General features: G+C 38.5%; 1 pseudogene; it reads right to left on the minus strand.

Annotated features, from left to right (window-relative positions):
- Nucleotides 1-2,456: 2,456 nt before the first annotated feature.
- On the minus strand, nt 2,457-7,718 carry LOC116683733 (polycomb group RING finger protein 5-A-like; annotated as a pseudogene).
- Between the last annotated feature and the right edge of the window lie 656 nt (nt 7,719-8,374).

Below are 8,374 nucleotides of genomic sequence, written 5' to 3' on the forward strand. Positions count from 1 at the left end.
GCCTCCTGTGGTGCCAGCTGTCTGCGCTCCTCAGTTGCCGTCCACAACTGGGGCGGGACCTTTCATTAACCAATCACTCATGTCAACCCCCACACACACACGCAGATGAACATGTCGCCATGTACAGAAAGCACATACTACATGTGTGGCCACACACACACATACTGACCTGCTGACCCCAGAGTGGACTGACGACCCCAAGAGTGCCGTCAAGTCTCAGACAAAACCAAGACAAACGCCTCCTGGTTTTGTGTGTGGGTGTTCTTGTACGTCTATTTTGTGAGGACCACTACAATATTTTAGACCCTGAAAGTAAGGACATTTCTCTTGTCCTCATTAGGTTAACAAGAGTTTGAAGGTTCTGTTTTGGTTTTCAGGTTAAGAGTAGAATTAGGTCTAAAGTAATTTCAACTGTCAATCTGTTCTTGTCTTGTCAATATTAAACTTCGATATTCATTAAAAGTCATTCATGTGTGTGATGATTTAAAGGAAACTTGATGAACATAATTCCCTGGTGCATCAATAACAGTTTCACATTTTGTAAAGCCAAAAGGAGCTACAGCACTTAAAGGAATCTCGTAATTAAAGCAATATTGTCAACTCAAAAAAGTGAGTGAAGTTTTTACATGAATGTACTTTTTGAGTGTGCATTGTTCAAAGTGGTGTTGAATCACAGAATGTAAGCCTGTGGCACTTGATTATACAGTGTGTATTGACATGTATACTGTTTATTATTTTTACAGTTTATTTAAAAGGACAGAATTAAGGCTTAGAATGAGTCTAAGTGTGTAAATGTTTAAGACATTAATGTCTGCCAGTGTTTTGAGTGGAGCTTTGACATGAGAGATCCAATAAAAGGAAGTCAAACTTTCTTTCAAGCATCTTAACCCTTGTGTTGTCTTCCCGTCAAAATTGAAAGTCAACACTTTTGTTGACGCTTTTTTAATCAATATTTTTAACTTTTTCTTACGTTTTGTGTCCTTTTTTAACACTATGTAACACTACTATTAACTTTAGTTTACAGTTATTTTTGGAATTTATGGTCAATAAACCTATTTTTAAATAGGTTTGAATTAAAAAAGTAGAAATTAGAATTATTTAGACTAAAATTAAAGGAAAGTATGTTGATGGATAATCACCGACTGGAATGTGTTCACTTAATAACTTTTATTCAATACTATTTCAAAAGCACTTCAATTCCCCCCCCCCCCCAAAATTCTATATAAGACACCCAAAATTAATGAATGAAAGTAGAGGTTTGGACTTGCCAAGAGCGTTGTGTGGAATCAATCATGTTATTTGGGTAATTAAAAGAACATTGATATAGGACGGGTCATTTGACCCGAGGACAACATGAGGGTTAAGAGAAAAAGTATTTAAAAAGTGACTGGTTTTATGCAAAGAACACAACAATTACCAAAACAGAATTGACAAATTCTCCTTTCAGCTAGCCTGAAGTTGCAATTTTCTCATTTTCAGTATCTGAGTCATTTTTGAATGAAAACCTTAAAAACTAATTAGAATAAAGAATAAGTAAACACACACCCCACAGGTTGTTCAACTACTGAGAGCATTCTGTTATACTAGCTGGGACAGTGACGTTGGTAGTAATCACCTTGTGAGTCTCTTTGTGTGCGTCATCATGGCAAATTGTGTCATAGAGACACTTACTGTAGTGGGAAGTACCACAGAGGCAGTTTGGAGTACTTTGCCAGGTGTTTACATGTCTGTCTGTCATTTTAACTCATTCAGGGTTCAAAATCACATCATTCGGCACTTGTTCTCCAAATACTATTGGCCATGTAGATACTCAAAAAGAAGGTGATGAGCCTTTACGTTCTCAGGCAGTCTTTACAGACACTTCAGTAACCAGCCGGGCCTCTTTTGACAACATTTGTTAAATGTGGGGCTATGTGTAGCACAGTTGCAACCATCAGGTGCTGCCTAAGCAATGGTTGGAGAGGTAAGTCCATGTCAAAGATACTGTTCTCAACTGTACTTCTCAAGACTCAATGCATTGGGAAACAAAGTTGGAAAATCCTTTCTCAGTCTTAAACACAGCAGCAAAGTTCTTCGAGGGACATAGGTGGGACATAGTTAACCTGTAGAAAAATTTCTTGGCATGTGTTTTGATTTTTGCAGAGATCTGACAACAGGAGTTTACAATGAGAGTCAAACTGATACATTTGATAAAATGTTTCTGTCTGTCTGCGGACAGATTTTGTCACTGCTGAGTTTTGAAGATGGGTGAGGTCTGAGCAAGGGGGCCGGAAGTAGTGTAGGGAAGGGACCACTGGCACCTAATTTTAACAACCTGACACTTTTTGGCGTTGCGGCAGATGTGATACAATCGCAAGTTGCTTTCTAGTTTACTGCCATTCTTACCCTACCACTTAACCATACTGTTAAGCATGCCTAACCACACCCTGGGCTTTACTTGAGCCTAATCTAAACCTTTATTTAGAACAAAGTCTTAAAAGTTTAACCTTTTGGGGATGAACGTTAAGTCTCTCTTTGGGGAGGTGAATCCCCACAATGGAGCTAAATGCATGACATGCGTGCACATAGGCATGCGTGATGCATGCACACACACAATAAATGCTTCCCTGCACAAGTGCATCTACAGATAAGCATGCAAACATGCACACATAAACAGGAAGTGAGGATGGGATTCTTACATTCTCTCCATGGAGCCTCCACCGGGTCATGTAGATGAACTCCAGAGTGTGATCTCTGCCCATGATCTCTCCGTTACAAAGCACATCCAGCTGGAGAAAGCGGAAACACATGATCAAATTAGTAAATTTAAGTATTTATTTACAAAATCAATTAAGAGATCAAAGAAAGGTGTTAATTTAAAATAAACAGGGTCAAAATGACAATGTGATGCCAAACCTGACAAGAGAAACTGACAAGAAAAAGGAAATAAAAGGACCTCAGTCCTCATGCGTGAAATGAAAGGGGAAGTTCACTGTGGTAATGTGTGGGAGGCTGCGCTGAATGTGTTTCAGTTTTAGATGCGTTTCTAATCCTACATAAAGTTGACTCGTGATAATGCTAATGGAATGAAATGTTAATCATCTGGCTTTAATCTCTGGTTTGAGAGTCAAAGTTGACTTAAGTTTGACTTGACTTTGTTCTTCACACAAGTGAGACCTTCTCTTATTTGCTATAGTTTCAGCTTTTTCCCACATTATATAAAGTTTCTAAGAGTGGTCCACGTTTGATTCTTTAGAAATTCTGTTTAATGTAAAACATAATAAAATGAAACTGTATTTATATATATTTGACACATTTACTGTGAGTGAATGTGCTGTCTCATTTTTCTGTGTCAAGAGAGACTGTTGCTATTCAAACCATTGCACTAGCTAATGAACACTTTAAATGCACTGTGTTGATATGCTTCTGGTAATCAGCTAGGTAATTACCTTTATTTGACAATGAGTAATTGTAGGCTACATGACGCCAGTTCAGTAATGAATCCTAGTCATCATAGGCCTTTTGCTAATACATTTCCCAGAATATTGGGGTGAAGAGTACAGGAATTAGCGTCAGCCATGTGACTACATCAGCAGCAGAAGTTCACTAAACTGTAGTTAGCCAAACAACAAGAAATGCTGTCTTAATAGTGAACAGCTTTACAGATATGCTAATTACAGTAGGGCGATGAGGTGGCTCTATCATAGTGGAACTTTGAATGTATAATTCTCAGGAAAGTGCTTTTTGATCCATTCGATATCGAGCATTTGAGCTAAACTAAACTATTCTACTTATCTACATACCTTAAATTAAATACAGACCCATTAAGATGTCCAATCTCATACACACTTAAAGACAAGACACCCCTAAATGTTGGGCTATCAGTTTAAACTGTAGTTCTGAACTGGAGGATTGAATCCGTTACTTACCTCATAAGAGCTAGGCAGCTTTAGTTTAGACTGAGAAACTTCTTAATTGTTCCCACTGTGACTCTACTGGAGCAGCGGATGAACCTCTTCATTAAATCCTAATTGGACCAAGGACAAATTATATTACACACTGAATAAATTTGAAGCAGCCCTTTTTTCCCCAGAAAAGTAGCAGTGGTCCCAAAACATTTCCCAAATTAAGAGTTTTTTCCTTTCAGAGAAACATTGAAAGAAAACAATGAAAGACAATAAGGCTGCCCTGTTTTAAGAATAATTAATTAACAAAGTCCCTTACACTATTGGTGGAAAAGTGACACATTATTAAACACACACCGTGACAGTGCTCTCCCCCGACTGTCCCGTGTTGCGTAAGCAGTCCAGACAGATGGCTATCTGAGGTCACTCCTGTGGTAGTCTTCATTGCTGCCGTCGTCTTTCATCACCACCACCACCACCACATCAGGCAGCCCGAGCCTCTGACACCTCACATTTTCTGTTGTGGTTTGAGACAACCGTTCACACAATATTCATACAAATCTATTGAATATAAAAATTGAGTATCAATTTTGACAAACTTTATATTGAGATATATCTTAATAATGTGATTAAAAGATGATGATATTGAATTATTGCCCTCTACAAAGCATGTGAGGGGTGTATGATCTGATCAGGAAATCCCTGAAATCCTGCTGCCCCAGATTCACGTGAACAAGCAGAAGTGATTATTCACATGCTGATGAATCAAAAACCCCCTTCTTCTGCCTCCTCCAATAATGAGAGGAAGTAAACAAAGCTCAATTTTCCCAAGAACAGGGTTACCAGCGGACCTTCCTCCTTCACCAAACTGTGTGTACATTACACAAAAACATTTCCATTAGAATGTTTTAACATGCTCGATTTTCACACACAATCACGCAGGATTTTCTCCTGGCACAGCCAGAGACAAGGTAACTGTATTTCTACATAAAAAAACAATCCTAATGCTTGGTCATATGCAAAGTGTGAGTCACAAACCGCTCACCTTGGCCGTTTTCTCTGGCTGGTTCTTCTTCCAGAATTCAAGTTCCTGCTGTTCCTCTTGGTTCACATGACCAACAGAGACAAACACAGTGTTACCAAAGAGCATGGAGACACCGAGAAGCATTCAAACATATAGAAGGGAGGGTGATTCTAATCCAGCATTAGCTTTTAAAACGTCTGGAAACCTGTCCAGAAGTAGAGCCTTGAGCTTGTAGGTATTTGTGTTTTAAGAACTCAATCTCTCCTAATTGAATTCAGCGTGCATTTTAAAAGCAGGGTTGGTGATGTTAAAAAGCTAGAAAGATTTGAAAGTAGCATCTCCTAGGGGCTCTGGTCTAACTCCTCCCCCTGCCCTCGGGGCTCCGCCCCCCACAGACTGAACAAGCCACGCTGTTTCAGAGCGAGCGAGGTAAGGGCCGCAACTTCACTTCATGGCTCATTCACTGGTGAGCAAACGCCTAATCATACCATACCCCATGTTTATGTTATATTGATGTAGGATATGTGATCTGCCTTGTTGTTTTGTTAGATGTTGTTGTATTTTTACTATTGTGCCCTAAGGACTGCAGATGTAATTTAGCCCGAGGCTAACTCTGGTACAACATAAAATAGCAACATTTAGTTAAAAACTGTACATGGTCCCAAACAAAAAATTATAATAAAACAACAGGACTACATGTTTGCAATGCAGCTGCGACGCACTTTGACCTCAGCATTTCATTGGTTCTTTCCGAGCGGAGCACGAGCCAGTGATTGGAGCGTGTTTTTACAGGATTGCAGCAGCTACAGAAGACAGATCTTTTTCGCTTCTCTTTCAGAGCCCTTAAGTTGTTCATTGCTGTCGGGGTGTAAAGACCATTTCAAGAAATATATAAATAAGTGTAAAATGGAAATAGTAACTAACCCTGCTCGAAGTATGAAAAATATACAAGTTCATTTCTACATAGTTATCTAGCCTTTAAAGTTCATATAAAGGCTAGATGAAAGCAGATACTGCCTTGCCATAACAGCTTTTTAGGCTTGTGGTATTAGAGCCATCTGCACTAAATAAATTATACAAAAGAAGTCTACTCTTCAAAAACCAAAAACAGAATTCATATGACGCGGATCTTTACACCACTTGGCCGAGCCCCACTGAAATATATGATGTTAGTTCCTCTTCCGGCTGCCAGAGTGCTCCGTCAGTGGAGGTGAAGTTATGGAGTCATAAAATTATAGCAGCATCACAGCTTTAGTTCGACATGTTGACTTGGCTTCGTGTTGGCCGTGCTGCGGAGAGAAGGTTGTGCATTTCATCTTGATTAACTCTTCAGCTTCCACCTCTCTAAAATACTGGAACCCAGATCTGATTACTTACTAGCTTCTATCTGCAGTGTTGATAAAAAAATGAGAACATTGCACTCATTATGCGATTATGAATATTGAACAGTAAACGTCAAAACTACTGGGTTTTATTATAGGTTTGTTGCTAAGAGGTTGACATTAGTTGTCGTTTTTTTTAACAAAAACAATAACTATAAAAAAAAATTATGTGTGCCCACAGGGACGTTGTAAAGCGCCCTCTGGTGGACAAACTATAGATGCCAAAATTTATAACATGGTTGACCGCTCATTTTTATTTTATTTTTTAATATTAATTTATCAGAATCATTTATTATTATTTTTTTTTAAATCCGCCTTTATATATGTTGATACCGATAGTTCGGGAAAATTCCTAATATCGGCCGATAATATTGGCCCGCGAATATATCAGTCGGGTTCAAATTTTGAGGTTGTGGCTCAGGCAACGCTCGTAGTTACGATGTGTTTTTGTAGAACTGCTATTTTCTTTGTATGTTAGTAAAATAGATATTCAGAAGAGGGAGGTCATGCACAGCATTAGACAGCCCATGCGTTACAAAGACTATAAGGTCTGCATTTAAAGAAGAAAGAAAAAAGAAAGAAAGAAAGAAAGAAAGAAACACCAGAAAATCAGCATGAATCTGACCCAAGTCTTGGGAATTTTGAGATGGTCGGGTCAGACCCAATCAGGTTCAGGTAGAGAGTCAAAGCTTAGTTCTAGGTGGGTATTAGGGTATGCAATGTGGTTGCTGGGGCGAGGTTGGTTGCTAGGGTATTGCTAATTGATTGGCCTCTTGGTGACAGTGTTGCCAAGTGGCGGCCAAGATGTTCTTGGTGATTGTTAGGGTGTTGCTAGTGAATGCTACACTGTATTTATAGAAATTATACAACATATTGCAGCCAGAAACCATAGCTCAATAAGTCCAAATCAATGTGCGGATTTGTAGCAATGGGACGGTTGAATGAGAGGAGAAAAAACAGCCAAAAGAAAAATATTAGGAAATACTAAAAATGATGTTTTGTCAAAGCAAAGACAAGTATCAAAAGAGAGCTACAACAGGTTTCTTTGCCCACGGTTTAAATGCATATAATCCACAACGTTTATTTACAAGGCCATTATGTATTAAGAAAATCTGTGCATGTCTTGTAATAAATAACTGTGATTGGATTGCTGTCGTTGACTAAATTATTTTTCCTACCCCCCGTGAATAGTCACATAATTAAATATGGACTGCAAACCGAGGAGACAGATTGATGGACCCCTGGATAACTCACTTTCTCTGAGTCCGGGCACCAGCTTGAAAATGATCCCTCCAGGGTGTTGTCCAACCTGAGAATATGGAGCGATAAGAGCATGAGGAGGAGGTTGGAGGGAGAGGATGAGAACGTGAAGAGGAGACAGGAGTTATGAGGGGGGAGGAGCGTGGAGGCAGAGGAGAGAGGGGTCATGTGGGCGGAAAGCAAAGTTAAGGAGTCAAGAAGGAATAGAAAAAGGCAGAAAAAGGGAAGATATAACAAAGAGATTATTGATTTGGCAAAAAATTGAAGGAACAAAGGATGAGTAGAGTGGACGGAGTGACGGTTTGAAACGCCAAACATGACAATCAAAACAATAATGAATAGGTGGTAATTAAGAAAAGAAGGAAGAGGAACGATGAAGAGACAAAGATATTTTGTTGACGCTTTTAATCAATGTTTTTTAACTTTTTCTGAAGTTTTTGTCCCTTTTTTCAACACTTTGTTTAATGTTTGTCACATATTTTTTACGTTTTCAACACTACATAACACTAACTTATTAGCTTTAGTTTTATGGTTTATTTTGGAATTTATGGTCAATAAACCTCATTTATAGGAAATTATACCTAATGTTAGGGTTAGAAAAGCAGAAATTATTCAGACTAAAATTATAGGAATGAATGTTGATGGATAATATCAGACTGGAATATGTCAACTTTTACTCAATACTATTTCAAAACCACTTCAATTTCTTTTTCAAATGCTATAAAATTGAATAAAACACCAGAAAAATTAATGAAAGTAGAGATTTGTACTTGCCATACTTGCGAGATTTGTACTTTGTGGAATCAATCAAGTTATTTTGAGTG

This window comes from Etheostoma spectabile, unplaced genomic scaffold (genome assembly GCF_008692095.1).
Source record: "Etheostoma spectabile isolate EspeVRDwgs_2016 unplaced genomic scaffold, UIUC_Espe_1.0 scaffold00019075, whole genome shotgun sequence".
Lineage (NCBI taxonomy): Eukaryota > Metazoa > Chordata > Actinopteri > Perciformes > Percidae > Etheostoma > Etheostoma spectabile.